General features: G+C 38.9%; 1 protein-coding gene across 1 annotated transcript in view; it reads left to right on the top strand.

The window, feature by feature from the left end:
- The first annotated feature begins 260 nt into the window (after window positions 1-260).
- Window positions 261-22,406, top strand: part of LOC127451429 (parvalbumin-7-like) — a 44,211-nt gene continuing 22,065 nt past the window's right edge. Inside the window, exon 1 of the mRNA XM_051716143.1 lies at window positions 261-500. The gene's annotated coding sequence lies outside the window, so the exon portion shown is untranslated. The remainder of the gene's footprint in view (window positions 501-22,406) is intronic.

Genomic DNA, 22,406 nt, shown 5'->3' with positions numbered 1-22,406 from the left:
AGCACTGCGCTTAGCACAGTGTGCTTAAAATAGGGAGCTCAGTCATTCATTCAATCGATTTAGCCATTCATTAATTTCTTAATTCAGTCATTTTATTTATCTGGTCATTCATTCATTCATCTTTTATCACTGACTCTCCTTTCTCTCCATCCTTAAGGCATCACACCATCCCTCCTATCCGAGTGAAGCCCCTCCCCTCCCCTCCTCCTCTTTCTCTCCTCTTCTTTTTCTCGTTTCTCTCTCTCTCTCTCCCTTTATCTTCCTCTCACACTCTCTCCCCTTCGTCTCACCTCCAACTAGTCAGTGTTCCATCTCTCTGTCCTGCTCTGTCTCTCTCTTTATTCCTCTCTGTCTGTCTCTCTCTCTCTCTCTCTCTCTCTCTCTCTTTGGTGTGCTGAAGCTCCAGTTTGGTTTGCTGTCTGTCTGTGCTTTGCTGGTCTCGTTCCTCTACAGACCTGAACCTCCAGCTGAACCTGGGACTCCAGCTCACTCTACAGCAGGTAAGACACCAACCGGCATGCTCCACTACGGGACAGAGTTATGGAATGTCTAGAGACAATAAAACAGGGGGAACTATTCCATAGATAGAAAAGAGAGGAACAAAAGACAATTATGCATTTGGCAGACACATTTATCCAAAGTGACTTACAGTGCATTCAGAGTACACATTTTATCAGTTTGTGTGTTCCCTGGGAATCAAACCCATGCTCTTGGCATTGCTAGCACCATGCTCTACTAGTTGAGCTACAGGAACAAAAAACAAAAACAAACAAGAGAATGAAGTCAGACAGGATGGGTAAAAAAGAATTGTAGACTTCTTAAATGAAAATGGAAGAGAGAAATAGGACAATATTGAAGTATGAGAAAGATTAAAACTGTTAGAAAGAACACACACAGGGAGAGAGAGAGAGAGAGAGAGAGAGAGAGAGAGAGAGATGTTAGTCTCATATCAAAATACTAGTGGCTGCAACATCATCTTCATGTAATATCCCATTCACAAACCACAGCTGAGCTCTGCCAGCCCTTTGCACTCTGTGTGTGATAGAGGTAAATAGAGAGCTTGTAAAGCATTATTGAAAATGTAATAGAGCACATCTACTGAGAATGGGACTCTAAAATGAGAAAAAACTGGCAGAGAGTTTTCTGCAGACACTTAAAAATGGACCTGATGAATCTTTCATTAAAAAGCTATTCAAATCCCAACACAACACAGTGAAGATGATGATGATGAAGGCAATCTGGCATAGAACATTTCCTCTATTTAGTATCTGTCCACCGTCCGCCCATCTGTCCGTCCGTCCGTCCGTCCGTCCGTCCGTCTGTCTGTCTGTCTGTCTATCTATCTATCTATCTGTCTATCTATCTATCTATATATCTATCTATCTATCATCTCACTGTTTCTTGTTAACTCTCTCTTTCAGATGTTTTGCACATCTTTTAATGCATCTATATTAAATCGATCTCATTCATAAACTCGGGCTGGTTCCACAATAAATTTACCAAGATAAATGACACAGTGGCACATTATATTTCTGCAATAGCAATGTTGTCTGAGTCAGTTGATTTTGCCCTTCCATCACCTCTCCGATTTTGCCTCTCTTTCATCTGTCCCTCTGTCCATCCCTTGTTCAAAGTAGTTTCATGTTTTACACCTTTATTCTCAAGTTTATATTTTCATTCTGGGACTTTCTATTGACTGCTATTGTTTTTTTGTTTTTTGTTTTTTTATTCAACAATTTATATGTGTGATACCCTAACGCTAAACCTAACTCTAACTGAAACCTGTTTCATTTTGGATTTTAATTTAGACATTATATAGCCCCTTCATTTAGCCATTTTCCTTGTGGGGACTATTGCAAGCTCTCCACTGATTTCTGGTTTTACCATCCTTGTGGGACATTTGGTCTTCAGAAATATAGAAAAAACCTGACCCACACATACACACACACACACACACACACAGTTGATTGTGTGGTGTAAAAAAAATAAATAAGTCCAGCTGTTCTAATTGCACAATCTGGAGACTGAATTAACAGAGAAAGAGAAAGGGGGGGGGGGGGAGAGAGAAGAAAGCCAGTGTGAATGAAGGATTGAATGGCCACATTAGTGCTGCTGCGGTCCTGATGCAGTAGTGTGTCTCTGGGTTCACATACACTATATGATGCATGCTGTCAGTGTGTGTGTGTGTGGGGGTGGGGGGGGGGGGGGGGGGGGCTCATAGGGCTGTGAGCACAGATACTGTTAGGATGGTGTTAGTGTGTTAGCTAAAGGATAGCACAGCAAAGAGATTACAGACATTCTGCAGTGAATCACACAAAGTATGTGTGTGTGAGTGAAAAGGCTGCCTGCTCTGGTTATTGAACCAAATCAGTCACACAAACACTCATGCTTTTAAATGGCTTAACAGTCCACCAAAGATTGCCAGTATAAACCATATGTGATTCAATGAATTAGTCTTTTTTTTTTTTTTCTTCTCTGGTGTGGTTTATTCATGTGATGTGGTTTTGGTTTGAAGGGGAAGTGTGTAATTTCTGCACCACTGGTGTCACCAAACAGAATGGCAAAAATAATGACTTTTCAAACAGGTTCCCTGAACACTCCCCCCTCTGACATAGGTTGACCAAACAGGAAGTCCTGCCCCAAACTCACGCCATTGGTTGAGCCAGTTACTTTGTCAGGCTACTCGGAATACTCAAACAAACAGAGTAATGTTATTTTAACGGAAGAATGTCACCGCATTTACACTTTTGTGGAGGTAAGTAACTCAAAAATGTAAGCTAAATCCAAGTAATATACAAAATACTAATTACTTATTAGATTACTGATTACATTAGTGAAAAGTAATCACATTACTAATACTTAACTTTTAAGTTACTTTCTAAAACACTAAAACATCCATTGTTACACGACCTTCAGGTGACACAGAAACACAAACATATGTACATATGAACATAATGCATGTTTAAATGTATTATCTAACTCAAGTAATGTATGTGAAAGTAATTTAGTTAAGAGTACTTAAATGATTTTAATGTACTCAATGTAGATGTAACTAAAATTTACTGAATTAAAAGTCAGTATCTTTAAACCGATGACAAGAATTTAAAAATATAATGTGTTACACTACTTTCTGATGCACCTATATTTAAAAAAGTAATTAGATTACAGTTACCAATTACTAAGTAATTAGAGGAATCAGCATCTAGATACTACAAGATGTTTTAACATAGGAAAAAAAAGAAATCCCTCCTCTGCATTTAGGGCTTTTTTAAAGTTTGAGTGATGTTTGGTTGACGCAATATCTTTCAAATTAGGTTTTTAGAGGTTTGGGCTGTGTTTTGGTGTATGTAGTCTTTGCACAGTTTGATTGAACAGATAGACATAATTGAATGTTTGCAGTGTGTCTGTTTATGTATGTGTGTGATTGTGGATGTGAGAGCCCTTGAGATTGGACAGCTGACACTAATTGAGTATTGGCAGATAGAAAATGCAATGTTGGTGTGAAGGTGCGTGTGTGTGTATGTTTCAGTTTCTCTTGTACGTGGAAGCTTTTAAATGAAACTCAGCGGTAGCCTATCTCTCACTGATCTGTTTCTGTATATCTTTCTCTCCAACACATACACCCACACATACACTCACATCACTCAGTCAGGTATTCTGGAGATTTATTAATGAGCTGTACTGTTGTGACAGTCTTGAAATTATAGATTAATTGATTCAAGTCTTTGTGAGGTCTGCGTTATTGCAGCCCCGCATTAACAGCCTCACGTAAACCGATCAGAGCAATTACGGCCGATATCTCGTCAGGACTATTTTTGCATTCTACAGTAATTAAAACAGAAATAACTTTGATGGGAAGGATATGGTGATGGTATAGCATAAAGTTTATGTTAGCGAATGCATGTCTGCATTGCTGTGAGTGCATGTATAACTGGTCTATGACTACAGTAGGGTTGGGCGATATTTGATAATGGTAATGCAAGAACAAAAAACAGTAAATATCTACTTAAAATCAAGGCATGTTTTTCACTAATATACACAGTAAAGCATGGTAGATAATCATTTAATTTATCTGCACCAATATAGAAATAGTAATAAAGGTCAATACTGTATTTACCTATATATGTTTTCACATTTTAATACATGAAAAATGCTACACAGAGACTTTCGTGAACACTTTTAATTGATTATGCTAACAAATCATTTAATCATTCAGCACATTTACATGCACGTTTTTTACACTGATTGGTCCTTTATCGGTTAGTTTTTCCAAAGAACAATCGGCACATGTACTATAGATTTATGCCCATTAAACCCAATTTTGCGTTGCAGACCATAAAATCTAGAGTTCTGGCAAACTTGCTTATTAAAACTTATTGTTTTCACATGCACATGAGCTTGTGATTCACTGCAAATGTTTGCCAGAAGTTTTCAGCTCTTCACCGGTAGTGGTGAACCTGCAACAAACCTTTGGCAACAATTGACAATTTGCCACAGGTTTGCCGCAAAGCTTATTTGCATGTGAAAATAATATGTAGAGAATTTGCAGCAAACTTGTGGCAAATTTGTCATGAACTCTCGATCTTTGTAAGGATGTTCTTATTAGCATATCCAATGTGTGCAATTGTTGTGCGCATGCCTGTTTATGTTTTGACGTCAAAAGCAGAGAATAACCCGATGATTTCAAGTTCCTTGCAAACATGGTTTTCTTGTGTTATAATTTTTTTTCTTTTTATAATCTTTTTTTTTTGTAGTTATCAGCATATTGTTGTGCATGTAACAATGTACATTGATTTCAGTGAACTGATTCACTGAACCAAACAGTTTACACTGATTCACAAAATCTGATTAATTCTATCACTGCTTTAAATACGAGAAAGTACTGAAACATCTTTTTCTTAATGCTCACATACTTACAGTTTGTGAAACAAGGGGGTAGTGTGATACTAGTCTAAGGAAAAACTTTTAGGAAATTAATTACACAGTAAAAAGTGCATTAAAGTATCACAGTATTTATATATTTCCCAAGCCAAGAATGCAGGTACAGGATGAACGGCCAGAAACACATACTCAGGATCGTCACGAACAGCTTTCTGCTTCCACTCACTTTTACAAAGCATGCGCCATAACTCGATATTTCATCTCTCAGAATGGCCACATTTCCCTCATATTCTGCCTTTAGATTTCGTTTAAGTGTTCACGCCTAATCGCATGTTCAATCAAAGTCAAATGGCCCAGTAACTGCCTCCTCTCTCAGTACTTCAGCAGAGAAAATGCAGAGAATGCATATGCTAACAATGACAGCGCAGGATTACTGCAATACATACAGATTGGTTTTATTTCAGACTTGTGCTGTCTGTTAATGTCTTTATCAGGACTTTGAGGTTCTAATCACAACCCTCAGGCCTTCAGTTTGTTTTCCACAGTTCTTCTCTTGCTGTGTTGTATGTTTTCATGTGACTATGTGTTTGTGGTAGATCTGTCACCATTATCAAGGAACAAATACAGCTCTCTTGTTTGTGTCCTTGTCAGGGACTTTGTGTGGGTGTTGGGAGTGAGTTTGAAATGAATGTGTTTGTGTGTGTGTGTGTGTGTGTATGTGTGCGTGCGCACGTTTATCTCATTTGGATTTTAGCCGTAACACTAAAACACCTGCTAATTATCCACTCAGAAATAAGCCGCATCCTAATGGACAGACACACACACACATACACACACACACACACACACACACACACACACACACACACACACACACACATACATCAACAGCAGAGCTATTATCATTGCAAGCCTGATAAACATGACTCTTTGAGTGAGGATTTATGTTAATAGGTGATCTTATTTGGGGCGGCAGTGTGTGAATGTTCTCTGTAGGAGAGCAGTGTTCAACGAGGATGCATGGAGAGAAGACATAAGGATGTATGCTGTTTCTTTACCATTTCTTTATTCGTCCTGTTCTCTTAGGCTTTGATCCTATTACACTTAATCATTTTTGTATGGGTAGTTAATTAAATACATTGTGGTTATATTTAATTATGTTGTCATTAAAAATGTTTGAGAAGTTGAGATACCTATGTTGTGACATACTAAACTCCATCAAAAATTATTTTAAAAAGGATATTGCTTTAATATGCAAGCTTTTATGACCTTACATTAATTGAATGACAAGTTAATGGAATGTTCATGCTTTTAAAAACTCATGTCACACCGCAGGACCATTTCAAATAAACTACTGAAGACAAAATTAACGGTGACAAGTTACAGGACCTAAGATGCACTCTTTCCCATGTACGTTCATATACATTTTACCATAAAATCTTGATGATGATAAAACTCCTAAAATTCCTCATGAGAATTAAAAGTAGACAAAAGTGAGACAATTGTTCACTTACAGCAGATAAGAGCTATAGATTTATTGCATATACAGTTGAAGTCAGAAGTTTACTTACACTTAGGTTGAAGTCATAAAAAATCATTTTTTAGCCACTCCACAGATTTCATATTAGCAAACTATAGTTTGGCAAGTCATTAAGGACATCTACTTTGTGCATGACACAAGTAATTTTTCCAACAATTGTTTACAGACAGATTGTTTCACATTTAATTGACTATATCACAGTTCCAGTGGGTCAGAAGTTTACATACTCTACGTTAACTTTGCCTTTAAGCAGCTTGGAAAATTCCAGAAAATGATGTCAAACCTTTAGACAATTAGACAATTAGCTTCTGATAGGAGGTGTACTGAATTGGAGGTGTACCTGTGGATGTGTTTTAAGGCCTACCTTCAATTTCAGTGCCTCTTTGCTTGACATAATGGAAAAATCAAAAGAAATCAGCCAAGACCTCAGAAAAAATTTTTTGGACCTCCACAAGTCTGGTTCATCCTTGGGAGCAATTTTCAAATGCCTGAAGGTACCACGTTCATCTGTACAAACAATAGTATGCAAGTATAAACACCATGGGACCACAGCCTTCATACCACTCAGGAAGGAGAAGCATTCTGTCTCCTAGAGATTAACATAGTTTGGTGCATAAAGTGCAAATCAATCCCAGAACAAGTGCAAAGGACCTTGTGAAGATGCTGGAGGAAACAAGTATACAAGTATCTATATCCACAGTAAAACGAGTCCTATATCGACATAACCTGAACGGTTGCTCAGCAAGGAAGGAGCCACTGCTCCAAAACCGCCATAAAAAAGCCAGACTACAGTTTGCAAGTGCACATGGGGACAAAGATCTTACTTGTTCTCTGGTCTGATGAAACAAAAATTGAACTGTTTGGCCATAATGACCATCGTTATGTTTGGAGGAAAAAGGATGAGGCTTGCAAGCCGAAGAACACCATCCCAACCGTGAAGCATGGGGGTGGCAGCATCATGTTGTGGGTGTGCTTTGCTGCAGGAGGGACTGGTGCACTTTGCAAAATAGATGGCATCACGAGGAAGGAAAATTATGTGGATATATTGAAGCAACATCTCAAGACATCAGCCAGTATGTTAAAGCTTGGTCGCAAATGGGTCTTCCAAATGGACAATGACCCCAAGCATGCCTCCAAAGTTGTGGAAAAATGGCTTAAGGACAACAAAGTCAAGGTATTGGAGTGGTCATCACAAAGCCCTGACCTCAGTCCGATAGAAGATTTGTGGGCAGAACTGAAAAAGCATGTGTGAGCAAGGAGGCCTACAAACCTGACTCAGTTACACCAGTTCTGTCTGGAGGAATGTGCCAAAATTCCAGCAACTTATTGTGAGAAGCTTGTGGAAGGCTACCCAAAACATTTGACCCTAGTTAAACAATTTAAAGGCAATGCTACCACCAAATACTAACAATGTGTATGTAAACTTCTGACCCACTGGGAATGTGATGAAATAAATAAAAGCTGAAATAAATAATTCTCTCTACTATTATTCTGACATTTCACATTCTTAAAATAAAGTAGTGATCCTAACTGACCTAAGGCAGGGAATGTATTCTACAATTAAATGTCACGAATTGTGACATGTGTATGTAAACTTCTGACTTCAGTTGTACTGTATATATAGCTCAGATAGTTTGGCTTTGGCAGAATTTGATAAGACATGTTTGAGTTCATATTGAAATATTTGACTTTTGATTAAAAGCTTTGGTATCTTGGCAATGTTAAGATAAAATCTAAATGACAAATGAGAAAAAATGAGAAACATAAGAGTGAGACATAAGTAAAAGTCTCCATTTGCTCTCCATTTAATCTCATTGAGGTCTATGAGAAACAACTGGGAAATTAAAGAGATCTTTGTCATTTTTATTTCCTTCAGGTGTGTCTGAGTAAGTTAAGTGAGAGTGAGTGATATATTCTAAGCTCTTCATAATGTTTATGGTGAAAAATTCTTTTCCTGGGCTTGTCGGTCGGCAGGGGAAAGTCTAACTTTAGACTGACATTGAGGTCACTATGGAGTCACCAGGAGTCAAACCGTCAATTAACCATTCCCTGACCTCCTAAATGAGGTCAACATTGTGGCGGAGTTCCAGCGGGAGAGTGGTCTAAAACTGACTCACACAATCTTATCCTGTTACACTCTCCTTTCTTTCTTAAGCTTTCTGGGTATTCTTTCCTTAAATACACACTGTGATGTACCCTAAATCTGCCTGTATAGATTTAAAAGCAGCTGAGCCCTGGAGATCAGCACACAGGGGCACTTTCATGATCTCATTCTTTTTCTGTCTCTTTTACAGAGGTCAGTCATTCATTTGGTCAACAGAAAAGGAGAGGAAGAGTGCATTCCTTTTCTTTTTTCTGAATAGCAGCTTTATGTTACAGTATCTGTGCTTTGTGATCACAGAAATTCACTTGATCTCAAGGGACACTTGCACCTAAAGGGCAAAATAATTTAATTCACAGAGCACCCTGAAAGCCACTATGAACTCCTTCAGTCTGAGAACCAATGGGACTTCAGGCCTTCACCCTGAGGGCCAATAGAATATTTAGCTGGTCCCTTTAGGCTGATAAGAGTTCCAAATGTCAAGGACGCTGTCTCGAAGTCAGTACGGACTGAATGTGGATGTTCCCCTTCTGAATCAAGATTAGTTTTGATTTATCCTCTGAGATATAATTAGCCTTATTATCCAGAAGTCTAACCCCAATTTTCATGCTGCATAGGATAAATGATATTGTCTACTAGCTGAATCAAGTTCACTGTGAATCTATAGCAGAACACAGAACACTTACCTGGGCCAGGCAGTGTGAATCTATAGCAGAACACAGAACACTTACCTGGGCCAGGCAGTGTGATTCTGCGAGTGTTTTGAACCCTAAATAAAAGTGCTTTTCCAACATCGGGCTGAATGGTTCTGAGCACGGTAAATGTAAGCACAGCGTAGTTCTAGCGGGAGGACTAGCTGCTGTACATCTTCGCACCATTAGCTAGGTAACTCCTAGCCAATCACATGTCAGCCATCGCTTTATAAGTCTGCTCACAATCTATCGCTGTAACAAAGGTTCGAGTTGGGCAGATAAAGGAGGAAGCCGGAACCGGTTTCCACAGTTCACGTGAGTCCGTTTTATTCACAAATAACCAGCAATCGCTGTACAGCTTCACTTCAAACACAAGATGGCTTTTCAGCATCACTCAAATGAACAGTCCACTTTTCATCTTCACACAACACAAGGCTTTCTCTCAGGGGACAGACACGAAGACTCTGGTCTGTCTGTCTCTCTCCTCTCTCTGTGAACTGGCCATCTTTTTTATCTCCCCTGACTCTCACTGTGAACATAGAGATGGTAATTAGTCACAATTCATCTCAGGTGGATGTCCTTACCACTTTCTCTCTCCCCAGATGGTTGCTCGACCACGCCCTCACCTCCACAATCACATTGCTGTTTCAGTGTGCTAACAAAGCAACAATATGCTATAGCTCGAGTCAGATTCGCTCCACGACTGGCTAACATCATGGACATGGACTTAGTCACTGCTCCTTACCTTTATTCAGGATCAGCAGCTCCTCGCCGCAACATGCGTCTGCAAATTTCTGGATTCTCAGTGGGATCGCGCCCTCTTGGAATAATAATAGACATGTTCTGATCTCTCCAGGCCACAGGCGAACAATTGCACAGAACAACTCTGGAAGCCCGCCTTCCCTCCTCAATGACGCCGTCACTTCATCTCAAATTCTGCTCGCATCAAACCCATGGGGAGTAAACGATCAGCAAACCCGGATCTTCATCCATATCCCAATACAAAGTATCATCCCTATGCCCTACTCACTACGAAAGACAGAGCTCTTGATGTAGGCACTCTGAAGGGAGCATGGCATCACAGTTTAAATGTAGCTTTCACTAAAAGTCTTGTGAAAGGGTCCTTTGTGAAATAATTAACTTTCTTACTTTTGTTCGGAACAACCTTTCGAGTGGTGTTCCCTTCCTGAAGCGCCCTTCAAGTGTGCATAAATGCCATTTTGGAAAACGGCAGTGTTTCAGACTAAATTTTTAACTCACGCAAGCTCCCCTTCATCAGCATCTTCGAATTTCAACCCATCATCGTCGCCAGCGTATTATGGGGTCACCCACGGGCACACAAACGTATCATCGTTTTTGAGACTCAACCACCACCATTGTATCAAAGGCAGGTCTTTCTCTAGGCTCCTTAGCCCCTACTGAGACATTTGACATGACAGCTGAACCCCATTCTCTCAGCTGAGCACATTCCCAGGTTTCTCAATTCAGTCGCTACTCTCTATCTCATTCAGGAGTTCCATCGACATGTCCCTTCACCAGAATACTTATCATACTCTGTCCACACCTTTCAAGCCTTCTGCCGGTCTATGCCCCTCACTCCTCCCCTTAGATTCCACTAAAACTCACCCAGCCCATGCTCATTTCACCTTTTTTCTCTAACACTCCAAAACAGACCACATGGGATGCGGTTGTAGCATAACGTTATATATAACCTCCAGCTCCTCCTGCCTCGATAACCCCCCTGCATATTCTGCAAACTAGTTCACAATTTGCATCTGTTCCCTCAAATATTGCAAGCCCCTCCCCTAGTCTCGAGGCACTCTTTCAGAATTGGTGCAGCCACAATGGCTGCTCATCAAGAACTATCAGAACCCACAATCAGATGCTCATACTTTCAAAATATTTTTGACCCAACCCTCAATCATTACACATGCTCGAGCCTCCTCAGCCATAAGTTTTCATACCTATCTGGTGGCGGTCGGGGGCCTCACTGCCCATCCACATCTTTCCCACACTTATCAAATTCAAGCCGTCTTTCGGCAAAGATATTCCAAACATCTACTGGCCTCATCAGAGGGATCATAATCAAATGTTGTTTTCTTTCAACGAAAGGTATTGCATGCAACGTCGCCATTATCGTATGGTCCTACGCTACGTTGTTCACCTTTTGGCAAAGATATTCCGAACAATGCCGCCCTCGTCGGAGGGTTCATAATCAAATGTTGGTTATCTTTAAATAGAGATACTGCACAACAATGCTGGCCTAATGTAGGGCCTTATATCACGTCATTCATCTTTGGCAAAGATACTGCACAACCACGAGCTCCTCGACAGAGGGCCCAAATTCGTACTCGAGGACAAGGACGAAATCAAACTCAAGGACAAAATCAAACTAACTCTATCGTAAAAGCCATCAGTAAATGCAAGCATGGCTTATCCTACTGCAAAGGTATTGCACAACCATGCCAGGGATACTGAGTATTTCATGCCAAGAGTCAATTCTAGATTTTCAGATCTCCTTTTCTCTTCTCTAGATTAAACGGCAAACACAAGACCTGGTTCATAACCTGATCAGATCTTCTAGTTTGGGGGTAGTATTTTATTTCTCTCTTTTGGGGTAGGCTCCTCGGCCCTGCCTTCTATCTCCGGCAGGATCTGACGGTTCCAAGTATAACTTCTTCAGACCGCCAGATGGGGCTCAAAGAGAGACATTACATTCCTGTTTCATATTCATCAAATAAATGTCATCTAAAACTTTACTCAAGTCTGCGAGTCTTCCTGATAGAAGTATGGTTCCAGTATCCTGGAAATTTTAGCAAGGTTGCTAACCATACACAGGACTGGTGGAATGCATTTAGGGAAGTGGCGACTCACAATTGATCACTTGCCATTCCATTCTTATACAGATTTCATAGCACCACAGTGGAAAAAGAAACCATGCCAGTGAGCATGGATCGGTACAGGATGGCATGGTTCTGCAACGAGACCCATTCAGCCAATTGGTAAAAAAGCACTTCAAGACTTTGCAGCTATATTCAGCTGTTATATACTGTCTGGGGCTTGGCATAAAGTTGATGAACAAAGACCTTGAAGTGCCATGTTTATTTGTGGGCAGGTAATCTAGCAACATTGTCAGTTACAATGCCATTTGACTCTCAAGTCATTGAAACCATTGGTCAGTACCACCATTTTGTGGAAAATGGGACATGTGTTTCCCTGAGATTCATCATTTATCAGTGGTCATGGCTTGAATCTCTTGGTCATAAAATGACCAACATGATCACAAGGGGAAGTTGGCATGTTGCTTCCAAATGTTCCAGTGCCTTGACATCAGCCCCATTATACTGAGTTACTGAAGCGTCATATTTGCATCGGTTTTAGAGTGTTTGCCTTCTTCTGTGGTGTAGCCAATAGCGTGTTCCATCAGTAGTGAGGGACACCTGGGCTCTCATCCAATATTGGAAACTGGAAGTAATGCATTTGCATAATCAGTGGCGAGGTTCCATTTTCCTTCTAAAATTGCAATTTTACTCCACTCACGATTAGGTTTAAGGTTGGGTCTTGTGTTTGGGGGTAGAGTTAATAGAATATGCATTCCGCATTAATATATTACATCATCCAATGACATCCAAAACAACTCACTTTTGGCGCTCCTCTGTGGGTATTTCACCCAGTAACTGGAGCTGGCACGTGCCCTTATTTTCAAAAACACTTCCCGCTTTGGCCACTGGGGGCAGTGCTTTGAATTTTGGTAAGCACAGGTCGAGTATAGCTCAAAAGTCAACCTACTGTTTCCAAATTCAAATGGTATGGCATAGCAAATAAAGACCACAATACTTTCAGCTTCACATTTGGAATCTAAGAACCAATCAGATTTCTCTTCATTTGTGAAACCCCAATCAGAACTCGCCAATCCTCAGGGTGCATTGCAATTCTGAAGGTTAAAACAGACAAGACATAAGCATGTACTGTAATGCTGGTACTGTTCGCTCTGAGACAGAGAATTCAGGGATAGCCCAGGAGAAAGCAGTGGTCACTGTGTGGAATGAAGTGACTTAATTAGGCTGAATAGTGCTTTAATACCCGGAGGACTCAATCACAGTAAGAGGCCATTATTACATTACTACAGTGTGTGCATGTGTGTAACTCTGTATATAGATCATTACTGTCAATGAGTCTCTGTCAACCCCCTATAAGAGCAGGCATAACTACTGCCACTCTCTCTCTCTCTCTCTCTCTCTCTCTCTCTCTCTCTCTCTCTCTCCCTTTCACTCCCTCTTTCATTCTGCAGCTCTCTATGATGCACTTGCCGCACTGTTTTTGCCTAAGGCTCAGGTTGGTCAGTAGAGTGTAAAATAACAGTGTAGATTTATGTCGCAGTAGCTAACCTGCTGTAAGACAATGAAACATAGTAATGTACTACTGCCCTTGATACTGATATGGGACTTCTCTGTCTTTCTCTCTCACTGTAGATGGGTCACATACATCAAATCTGTAACGGCTATTTAATACATCAGCACATACACACTGTTCATATGCACATGTGTGCATGCTTATCTTTAGAAAACAGCTGTCCGGGTGTCTACATGCTAATTACTAGGCTCACATGGAATCTGCGCCCATAGAACTCCGCAGAAAGCTCTGCAGATTTCCACAGATTCTGAGCACTGGTTATTTATAAAATTCTACAAATCCCTCGCCCCTTTGCTTGCTCATTTATTAAATATTTTTGCTAATTTAATTATGCTTTCAGCTACATTTTACCACGTTTAAAGCAGAGACATTATAAGGGGATGAAATGGCTCACTCACATACATATGAATGGGAGAAATCATAATGCTAAATATGGCAGCTGTAGTCCTGTCTTACACTTAAGAGCCATTGCCTGCTTGATAGAGGCATCACAACGCTCAATATGTCGGCTGTAGTAATGGAAGTCCCGCCATTCCTTAAAAAAGTTAAAAGAGCCAATAACATTTTTGATAGACATCGCTTGTGATTTGAGCTAAACAAGCAGAATTTATGATACCATTGTTGTCATACTTTATTGCTGATTTGAAGTGTTATTAATAATAATATATTTATTTATTGCTGTTTTTACAGCAATGAAAGATACCTTGCAAGAAATGAAAAGTAACAAACAATCTAACAAATAAACGGATTTCCGTGGTTATGGAAAACCTGGAAATATCAGGTAATCTTACAATTGCATTTTCTAAGCCTTGACTAGTCATGTGAATACACATTCTTCTAGTTTTTCTTTGTTTTAAAATATTAAATTGGTCAAATATTGCTGTTTTGTAGAGATTGTGAAGAGTAAAAGTTGCTCGAAGGCCATAGTGATGTTTATCTTATCAATAATTAGTTGAAATACTTAACAAATTGGTATAAAGGATTCCTTAGCAAATCAGTCGGAATCAAAATGTTTTTAAAAATCTGTATCCAGTAATCACAAACACCTGGAAAAGTCATGGAAATTCATTGGTCAAAAGGTAGATGAAACCTGCAATAAGTTAAATACAGTAACAAGATTGTACAATAAGTAAGATACTATAGGAGCTGCATGACTGAGTATAGCTGCCCAGAGACATTAAAAACACATTAAGCCCTAGGTATACTCCCATTTTGACGCGAACGCTCAGCGTCTGCGTGCAGTCGAATGTGAACCTGTCAAAGTATACAACACAAAACTGTGCGCACATTCACAGGTGGTTGGCTCATGTGCAGTATGACTGCTATGAGACACCGGACTTTCTCTTCAGGAGTTTAGACCCATAAAGATGTCATTATATTCCTTCAGACTTGAGGTATAGAAATGCAGGTATCTCCAGACCTCCTCACACATGTGCTCCAGACTTGCATATCCACTGTTGTTGTTTTTACCTTCATCTTCTGGTGTTTACCGGCCATTACATCTTCTTCTAGAGCTTCTTTGCAACAGCAGCAGCTCAAATGGGTGTGTTGCCACCTTGTGGATCCACTTATTAGTGCAAACAACTCCAGGCTGCATGCGTTCAATGCTTAAGAATTCTGCTGATGATGATATTTGCGTCACGCGTCCTGACTGACCAAAGTATATTTTGGGCTTTAGGCAGAATGTTAGCTTCAATCACCATTCACTTTCAATGTATGGAAAAAAGATGCAATAATAGTGAATGGTGACTGAGATTAAGGACACATCCACACCATTATATTTTTGATTAAAAATGCATTGATTTTGCTATGTTTATGCATCTCATACACATTGGAGTGGCATTTTCCTCGACTGAAAAAAGCTCTTCATAACCGCATACTTTGGAAAACGAAATTTTTAAACGAAAATGTAGGATGGACGTGGCTTAACATTCTGCCTAAAATTTCCTTTTGGGTTTTACAGCAGAAAGTCAAAACGAATCAGAACAATAGGAGGGTAAGTAAATGATGACAGAATTTCCATTTTTTGGGGGGACTAACCTTTTAAAAGGACTTTAAAAAAAGTCAATACATTCCATGTGGGCTTACTAATTACACATTGTATTATCTAATTTTTGCACGTAGTTGGTGTTACTGCTAGATTGTTGAGTGTTGTGTGTGAGTTGATGTGTTTGTCTTATGCTGAAGATTTACATTTAGTAATTTAGCAGACGCTTTTATCCAAAGCGACTTACAAATGAGGACCATACAAGTAATTTGTCATACAAAGCTCAACAACATCTACAGTGTTGTACTGCCAAGCTCTCAAGGTGGCTGGAGTAGTATAGGTGCTAGCACAAAAGAAAAAGACAGAGAAGTTTGTGTGCAATAAGTGCAAGTTAAATTCAATAGTAAGTGCAATTAGTGTAGATTGGTTAAGTGCTCATGGAACAGATGTGTTTTCAGCTGGTTGTTGAATTTGGAGATGGTATCAGCAGATCGTGTGAAGGTTGGAAGCTCATTCCACCACAGTGGAACAGAGAAAGTAAACGATCGTGAAATAGACTTTGAGCCTCTTTGTGATGGGACTACCAGGCGCCACTCGTTCATAGACCTCAGAGAGCGAGTTTGAGCATAGACCTGGAGAAGTGAATTGAAGTAAGAAGGTGCGGTTCCATTGGCTGTCCTGAAGGCCAGAGTCAAAGCCTTGAATTTGATGCGGGCAGCTACAGGTAGCCAGTAAAGTGAAATCAAGAGTGGGGTAACATGAGCCCTTTTTTGGTTGATTGAAGACCAGACGCGCTGCTGCATTCTGGACCATCTGCAGTGACTTAATTGTGTTAGCTGGGAGGACAGCCAACAAAGTATTACCGTAGTCCAGTCTTGAAATGACTAGAGCTTGGACCAAGAGCTGTGCAGCATATTCAGACAGAAAAGGTTGGATTTTCCTGATGTTGTAGAGTGTGAATCTGCATGACCGTGTGGTTGATGAGATGTGGGTGGTGAAATTAAGTTTGTCATCTACCACCACTCCCAGGTTCCGAGATTTGCTAACTGCAGAGAGACCCTTCAACTAATTCTGTTTTCAAGGATGCTTAAGCGCAAACAACAAGCCCCCTCTAGCGCGCGCGCACACACACACACACACACACACACACTCTTATGCACACACAGTCTTACAAACACATTAAGCCAGACATGAGGAGAATACTGATTTCATTTTGGCCCTCTTTTTCACGCTCTAAGCTGTGGACATGACAAGAATGGAAATAGAAAGGAAAAGAGAGAGATAGAGAAAGAGCTGCCTGCTTGGTTATGGATAAATGAGAGGTGATAGAGGAAGAATAGAGGTTAAAATAATAATAATAATAATGAGTGTATGAATGAGAATGTAGAGGAATGAAATAAATTAATGGCTGTGCAGTTTAAGATTGGAGAAAGAAGGTTGAATTTGCAGAGCATTGGAAAAATGGTCCAGACAAACATATCTGATTCTGAAGTGGGCCAGCTGAATGTCACCTTAAAAGAAGAGAAGTTTATTTTATAAAGCACCGCTCCCAAGTTCAAAGTAGCTTTACACTTAGCATATTTTATTGATACAATTTGGTACAATACAAACATACACACACACACACACACACACACACACACACACACAGATCACATCAGAGACAGCTAATCATAAAGTAACTGTTACATCTGAGATGGTCAGTCAAAATGAATAGAAAAAGAAACCTTGCTCTAAGAGCCAGTCCAGTTCTGTTATGGTCTGGAGTTGTCCAGTTTTTCCAGGGTAAATGGATTCTATATGTGATTGAGTGTTTCACATCAGTCTGCCCAGTGTTACAATTAACACTTTAAAGGAAGAAACACTGTAATCACTGCATTTGCCAAAGTTTTCCAGGTTAAGCCCCATCCACATAGTCAGTGACTTGCAGCCACAAAGCATTCATTTTCAATGAGAGCTGCCGACTTTCGACGACATGAGTGACACGGACTGTTGGCGAAAGTATGTGGGCATATCAAGATACATGGAAAACGGTGTCAGAATTGCGTCAGCATTCTAAGTTAGTTTTATTCATACAATGATAGATCGTTCATCTTGTTAATGATATGATGCATTGAGCACTTCTGCAGTTTATATAAAAACACATTCCCCTCCAGAATCATAATTTTTAGCAGCAAGTAAACTGATTTCTTATAAAATTGGATGATGTACCACAAATTGTCAGTATTGTAATTGAGTTTGATTCCTACATTAATAGATTGTTCGTCTTTACATGATATGATGCATTGAGCACAGCTGCAGTTTATATAAAATCACTCTCCTCTGCAGAATGTTCATTTTCAGAGGCAATATATCTCAGAGCCAATATATCCAGCAATATAATAAGCTGAAGAGTGGACCACAATTTATGCCAATAGTCAAATGATTGTCTACACGTGGCTAAACTTCATGCTACATAAGATACACTGTCCCTGTGATAAGTGATCTGTAAGTCACTTTAAAAACAAACCAAAAAAGTCTACTAAATGACTACTTACTTCACACTTGGCCAGACCAAGTTTTCTTGTCAACTGAAATACTTATGGTAGCCTCATTTAAGCTGCAAAACTTAAAAGGATAGTTCAACCATAAATTAAAATTCTCTCATCATTTACTCACCCTCATGCCATCACAGATGTGTATGACTTTCTTCTGCTGAACACAAATTGAGGGATGTGTAAATTGTTGTGGGATGTGTAAATATAAATGAGCAGTGTGTCGTGACATCACGAACAGATTTCCAACTGGTGGCAACTATAAATGCTCTTTGTAGACTGTGGAGGAAGTTTTGAGTTCTGAAATTTACTGAATGTTTTTATAGTACAGTTGTACTATATGTTATATGTTATAAAAAGTTTTTAATGTGGACTTTGCTGAGCAAGCAGCGTGATGGAGTGATAAAGAGACTGCAGAGCTAAAGACATGTTTCTGTGGACCCAGGCAGTGAAGTCTGTCTGTTAGCAGGCTGGAGCACTGAAACTACAATAGAATACTAACTCGCTTCTTAAGCTCTAAAATTGTGACATGTCTGACACAATCTGATCCAACCAGGTTCTCTCCTGCAACTCATTAAGTCAACCTCAAATGGTCCTTCAAGAAATGTATGATTTAAAGGGGTCAGATCATGAGGATTCATATTTTCATTGACCTTTTGAGATTAAAGAATACTATGAAAAAATACTTTCAAACTCAAAACTTTCTCCCCACTGAAAAAAGACCATTTATTGAAATCAAGCTGCAAAAATGACATTTTGGTTGTCGACAGAGAGGAAATCAAGAGAACTCCAGAACACACTTGCCTCAATCGTGTTTTTATTAATGGGTTTTTGTGCTAACAGAAACATAACATCCTTCTCTTAATAAGAATAAAACTTCACTAAAGCCTTCCATGGCCAAGAGGAGTTCTTAATTGCCATTTGTTTACTGTTATTGCAGTAATTATGAGGGGCAAGTGACTTTGCCAATACAGATAACTAAATGGCCCCATCAGTGACTCCTGTTCTCAGTGAAAAACCCATATTTCAATGGTGTGGAAGTCCATAGATGCACAAACAGAAGTGGAAACACACACAATGTAAAAGCGTAAATGAATCTGATGTTTGAGACAGCACTATTCTCCATAGTCCCAAAACTCTGAAGGTTCCAGTAATGACTTTGGCAGACAACCCAGAATCTGTTTTGCAAGAAGTTCACATTTGTCACAAACCGGCAGCCAACAACAAGAGCCTGTTTTCTGAGAGCTGCTTCAATCAAATCACCATTAAACATCTGCACTGGAGTCATGCTGTTAATTGAAAAGATAATTTTCTCCACCATTTAATCGTACATAATCTTTGGACTAATTTTACAACTTCACAAAAATGATTAGCTCATGTCAGACGGCTACAGCAGGTGTTACAAACACATCAATAAATTAAAAAAATTAGTGCGTAATGCAAAAGAAGTTTGAAAACAAAACATTAATTTTAATTGTAAATGTTCCGAATATCAGCCAATTGACATGTGCCCATTTACATTTTGAAAGTCGCTTTGGATAAAAGCGTCTGCTAAGTGAATAAATGTAAATGTGCCCATTCATCCCCATAAACAATGGCCCTCAAAAAATATTTGGACATTTAATCCACAATTCATAATGAATGAATTTTAAATGAATGAATGTCATTGAATCAGATAACAAAATGTCAAGTAACTTTTACTTGTATAGTGCTTTTCACAATACACATCGTTTCAAAGCATCTTTACGGAAGGTTATGCCATAATTTCTTAAATGTCTTCATGTTATTTTGACTTTATTCTCAATCTATTACTACTTTAATCTTATAATGCTATGACTTTAATCTCATAATGTTATGACTTTATTATCTTAATTTTTACTTTATTCTCAAAATATTTCAAATTTAATTTCATTATGCCACAATTTATTCTCGTAACTTTGACTTTATTTTTTAAATATACCTTTAGTCTCTTAATGCTATGACTTTATAATCGCTGTAGGGAACTTAGTAGTATAAATGTACATGGTATGCATTGAAGTGTCCGCATACCTTCACCATAATATGTAAGGAATTTTATGTGTGTAAGGAATTAAATTAAACTGTCCGCATGTCTACGCCATTATATGTAAGGGATATTTTGGTTAATGATTTAACCAAATAAGAAGGATCGACCACCATTATAAGAAGGATAAATGACAAATTATCAGATCGTAAATCTGAATAAAATTCTCCACCATTAATATGTAATACAACGGGCTCGTTGTATCCGCTCACAGGTTCTATTGTAAGGAGTTAGCTTTAATAAGGGAATTATGATTAATTCACTTATTGGAGTAATAGTATTCTCATGGCTTGTTGAAAATAATATCACAAATATGATATGGTTCAAGCTTCAGAGCACAGATCTTTGAAAAATCAAGTGACGAGATTATTTAGCAAAATATACCACAGTCAGTTCATCTTTGAATACAAACAAGACTTTATTGCTAATCTACAACATAAAACTAACTAACACATAGACAAACATGAAAAACAGGTTGTTAGTGAACTGTAGCAGAATAATTTGAATGGAAATGATCTGTACAGAAATTAACTTTATGAAGTCTATAGACAATGCCTTGAGAACCATTCAATACTTATTTTAGTATACCTCGATTTGCAATCAGATTACCTGAAGTATTTAAATAAAACACCAGCACTTTCAGCAAAAGTCTGGAGATGTACTTGCTTGTCGTTGCGTTTCCTTGCATTGTTTTGGTTCTTTCTGGTTGTTCCGTCGATGTTTTGGACCGTGGACAGTTTGTTGCTGTAATGATGAGGTGGCTTTGAACAAGGCCTCCCGCATGGGAGACTTGTGACTCCCATCACGTGTGAGAGTCGTAGAGCAGAGAGTGAGAAGAGCTTCCTCGGAATTTTCGTTCTGAGCTTTCTGGACTCTACATTGTGCGAGGGCAGAGGGGTGCCGGAGCAAGTGCTAAGAGCAATAAGGGCATGAGTGCGGAGGATGAAGAGAGCTGAAGAGAAGAAATAAGAGAACAGAGCTTCCTTGGTGGGGAGGCTTTGTACTGGTGAGGTTGGCCACACCCCAAAGGTGCCTTGAGCCAATCAGAAATGTCTTCTGTGGGGTCACATGGTAATTTCTGTCCCTCCTTCTGAAGGTGATTGAAGAGCCTTTGTCTGTGAAGACTCCCGTTTCCCACTCAAAAAGTACGTTTTAAACATACCTTTTTATATGTCTCGGATACAACTGAATATATCAAAAATTAAATAACATAAACATTTCTGAAATGCAGAAAGAATCTCAATGATAGTAAACATGATGTGCTTTATCATGAATGGTTACCATTCTTGTCATATGACATGAATAAAACAAGATTAAAGATTATAATCATCAATTCGTCAGTTAGCAAAGTGATTACAGGTCATAACAACATTATTTTCAGAATTATCTAGCAAGGCTAAGTGTTGTGTACATTTTGGTACAAAAAAGGTAGATTCTGTGCATTTTAGAGTGTCAAGTCAGCAAAGAACTTTGACTTTGTGTGAAATGTTCATGGATTAAGATGAGATGTCTTAGTATTAGAATTGTGCTGTCCATTGCAAACATGAGGGTCTCATAAGGAAGTCTGCTTTACCTCTGTGTCTTGGTAATGAGTTTTTAGCATGTGACACAGGATAAGTCTCATTTTTAAGTGTTCATGTGTTACTAAATGAATGAAACAAAGGGACTTCTTTTAGATTTCTGGCATGGGGGTTTCTTCAGAAGAGTAGTCTTTAAGTCATGTGATGACTATTAACATTCAGGGCATTCCTGATTTACAGCCTGGATTAGGAGGAATTTTGGTGTGTCCACAGAACTCTCTTTGATCTTAAGACGGTTGACACTCAACAGAGCAGCTTTTAATGGACTCTTTTCAGGCCTCTGTGTCTTAGTTAATAACTTGGAAGGAAAATGTCAGTTTACATCCTGGATTCGAATCATTTTGCGTAGAAATCGTTAATTATTCTGCCCATAAGTTCCTACATTGTAATTTTGACTTTATTTTTTTAAATATTACTGTTAGTCTCTTAATGCTATGAATTTAACCTCATAATGCTACAATTTGATTTTTTGTAATTTTGACTTTATTCTCAAAATATAACTACTTTAATCTCATAATGCTACGACTTTAATCGCATAATGTCACAATTTATTCTCGTAATTTTGACTTTATTCAAAAAATATTACTGCTTTAATCTCATAATTTTATAATGCTAT

Source organism: Myxocyprinus asiaticus, chromosome 14 (genome assembly GCF_019703515.2).
Source record: "Myxocyprinus asiaticus isolate MX2 ecotype Aquarium Trade chromosome 14, UBuf_Myxa_2, whole genome shotgun sequence".
Taxonomy (NCBI): domain Eukaryota; kingdom Metazoa; phylum Chordata; class Actinopteri; order Cypriniformes; family Catostomidae; genus Myxocyprinus; species Myxocyprinus asiaticus.
The sequence above is the reverse complement of the archived record's forward strand: the minus strand, read 5'-3'. Positions and strand labels throughout refer to the sequence as shown.